Source organism: Protomyctophum bolini (assembly GCF_963924005.1).
Source record: "Protomyctophum bolini genome assembly, chromosome: 11".
Classification (NCBI taxonomy): Eukaryota; Metazoa; Chordata; class Actinopteri; order Myctophiformes; family Myctophidae; genus Protomyctophum; species Protomyctophum bolini.
Window position 1 is genome coordinate 39,909,961 of NC_137872.1, and position 4,083 is coordinate 39,914,043.

The following is a 4,083-nucleotide window of genomic DNA, read 5'->3' on the forward strand; positions in this document are numbered from 1 at the left end:
TAAAATGTAAAGATTTAAATATAGAACGAAATAAAGAGTATACTAAACTAATGCAACTATATATGTTGAACTCAAATGTAAAAGTAGCCCACTATCAGAACATGATGAAAATAAATTAGACGACATTACTAGCACTTTGAAGATTTTTAATAATGATTATTTTAATGCAGCTAAAGTACAAGCAGGCTTCGATATGGACGAACCAGCAAACATACGAAAAGTTATAGAGAAATATAAAGAGAGACAGGAGTTTAACTGTATAAATGCACTGACCAATAAACATGGTCAAATTGTAAATGATGATAATGGAATAATGGAATTGATTGTGGAACATTTTAAGGAAATGTATTGTGGTGATGGTACTTTGTTGGATGCAGAGGCCTTTTTATCAGAGGTGAAAAAAATAGATGGAGTGCACTTTGACACACTCCTGGGTGATTTCACAAGCGAGGAAGTAAAAAAAGCAATTTCTTTGTTAAACCGAGGGAAGTCTCCCGGCCCGGATGGCCTACCCTCCGAATTTTATCAGGTCTTTGCTAACGAACTTGCTGATATTTTGGCCTCTGCATTTAATGACGGGTGTTTTAAGAAGTCAATGCATGACGGGTTTTATCAGGGTACCATCTCGATGATTTTTAAAAAAGGGGATGAAAAAGATATAAATAATTGGAGACAGATCACACTAACTAATATAGAATATAAGATACTCGCCAAAATCATAATGATAAGACTAAATACAGTATTAAACGAAATAATTGAAAAAGAACAGACATGCGCCATTAAAGGACGTATGATGTGGGACAATTTAAATAGGATCAGAGAGATGATAAACTCACGTCATGAGCCTGGCTTTTTTATTGTTGGCTTTGACCAAAAGAGAGCTTTTGATTTAGTAAATAGAGAATATTTATGGGGTGTTTTAGATAAATATGGGTTTCCACAGGTATTTATAAAAATGGTTAAAATGTTGTATGCAAAATCTCAGGTGGCGGTAAAAGTAAATGGAAGGACGTCTAATTACATTGACATAAAGAAAGGGGTGAAACAGGGCTGTCCGCTGAGCGCAGCGCTCTACGTTCTGGCCATCAGCCCATTACTAAATAAAATAAAAAATGATAACCGAATACAAGGAGTTCGGATTAATAGAACGGCAGCCAAGGTGTCCGCATACGCGGACGATGTAACTGCCTTTATAAAATCGCAGAGAGAACTGGATTATGTCAGAGAACACTTCCACCTCTATGAGCAGGTCGCGGGGGCCAAGCTAAATGAGACCAAAACGGAATGTATTTGGATAGGAGAGGAGGATCGGAGGCCGGCCCTGCTCATGGAGGTGAAAGAGGAAATGAAAATACTTGGCATTTTCTTTGCTAATAGGGACTGTGCAAAAAATAATTGGGACAGAAAAGAAATGGAAATACATGCCGAAGTTGAAAAATGGAAAGTTAGGGACACAACTTATAAATCGAGAATAGAGATTGTAAAAACTTTTATTTTGTCAAAGTTATTGTTCCTGGCCACCATTTTTCCGCCACCTGAGAAATGCATAACAAGAATTAATAGGATGTGTGTACGTTTGATTTGGGGAAACAACCGGGAGGTTGCCAAAAGGATTTTTATGTTTAAAAGTGTCAAAGAGGGAGGCCTTGGCGCAATGGACGTCGGCAGCAAAATAATGATTGCATTCTGTAAAAATGTGGCTAGGGGCATTCTGTGTGGAGCAGCTTGGGTAGGAGACCACAAAACATGGAGAAAACAGAGGGGCAGGGGCAGACTGTCACTGCCATACTATAAACTGGCATATGGGGACTTTACCACAAAACATAGCAATTTAAACATTAACTGGGGAACCCAATCAAATAAAATAATATATAATCTAATAAGTAATAAGATATATGGAGGTATGGTACTTTTTAAACACTGCTCCTTTGAAGAAAGTAAAAACCTAGTAAATAATTTTAACAGTGGCCTCGTCACTGGGAAGATGCAGGACGTTATGTGGTTAACTGCACATGGTAGACTTCCGACTAGAGCAGTGGTTAAATGGAGCTGCTTTGTAACCACAACGGAATGCCCCATGCCAGACTGTGCAGAACTAGAGACAATATGGCACTTACTCGTAGACTGCAAGAGATCAAAAGCAATCTGGAGCAAGATGTACGATTTAGGAGTGAAGGTGCCGTGCCACAGAGACATTTTGTACGGTATCTTTAACTGCAGAAAAGAAGATTATGATATATTTTGGGTTTGTATTTGTGTGACAATTTTTAGGATCTGGATAACTCGGTGCAAAATGTCAATAGACCACCTAGTAATTGATGCAAACACTGTGTTTAAACATATTAAAACGGAACTTAAAAGGAAAAAAACAATGGATCTGAAGAGATTGCACACGCACCTAAACTGGTCCACCTTGGCACTGTAGCCTGTCTGGAACAGTCCAGACAATATAATATTTGTAACGTGTATATATCTATATATCTTTTCTGCCTTATCCTGATGCGAGGACTCCCTCTTTGGACATTTTATATATTTATTAAATGTTTGTACTGAGTGTGTTGCTCTGGGGGTCTTGTTGCATGCCAGCGGATAGTCACACATGGCACCAAAGCATGGTGCTATCTGCTGGCGGGCGGCGAGACCCTCAGAGCGGCACATACAGGCGCAGGCGCTTGGGCTTTAGGGGGTGACGCGGGGAGTACACATCGCATCAACGGATGGTACTGTAGCGCTCGCGCTCCCTGGCGCCTAGGTGGCTGTGAACTAAATGTTTTTGATGTATGTATTGATGATGTTTTATGTATTATGATGTATGTAATTTGATGTGATGATTTTATACATTGACAAGCAGCATATATTTTTGTATGGATTTTCAAGTTTCAATATATGTATGACTTGTAACTTTGTGGAAATTTAATAAAATACTTTAAAAAGCTAAGGTGCGGGGCATGGACATCAGACAGATACTTACTCATGATGTGCTCTCAGCATCTCCCTTGTTTGTTGGTGACCTTCCAGCTCATGTCAACAAGTCAAAACTTGTCAGTGAGATTGAGCCTGAACTTGACCTCTCGCAATGGAGTCCAAAGTCTACTCTTGCCACTCATGTTGTGGTAGACTTCATGTCGAAAATGCGGCAGATGCCACTAGCCCAATTCCCCACTTTAGGTGCTGTCATCAATATCATCATCAGGTCAACATCCTCCCTTTGCCAAGAGCCAGAATGCATCCATATGATACTCAATTCTTACATTGAGATGTAAGAATGCGCCGCACAGACTCAAGAACAGGAATTGACAATGTTGGCATGAACAGAGACACACCTATCCCTCAGCAACTTGACAAATTCTGGGCGTCTGAGAAAAATAAGCGGAATCTCCAGCTGCTAGTTTGGGATATGGTGTGCAATCAAGCCTGTGGCAATGCTACCATCATTGTCAGCTCTGTTGTCTGTGAGGATGAGGTGCTCCCAGCGAAAGGGGCTGGTGGTGAAGAGATCCCAGACCTCTTGAACTGGATTGAGGAGGCTGACACCAGATTGGTGGTGCATGTGGAGTGGGCTGTTCGTGTGAAGCAGAGCAAGAGAGTTGTCATCGTCTCCAATGATAGACACCTTCGCATCACTGCTATACTATACCCCATACTTACAATCACTGGGGTTGAAGGAGATATGGCAGCAGTATGGCACTGGTGAGAAGTGGCGCATGCTTCCACTGCATCAAGCAGTCTCTCGTCTTGGAGCACAACTAGCCGAGACTGTGATCAAGGCACATATCCGGACTGGAGAAGACTGCATGAGCAAGGTGGGGACCAAATGAAAACATGGATGGGAGGAGCACTTTGGCACACTCCTGCCATCAAAATGTCTGAAGCCCTTGCCACCCAGTTTGCTCTCAGTATGCAAGTGTGCAGGTAAGTGTGACACTGGCTGCCGTGCTGCTGGAGTTCCGTGCATCATATTCTGCCATGGAAAACTGGACAATCCCTCATGTAAAAACCCATCACACTAACCTGCATGCACACATAGATGGTGCACTGTCAAAATAAATAAATAAACAAAAAAACAAACAAACAAAAAAAAGG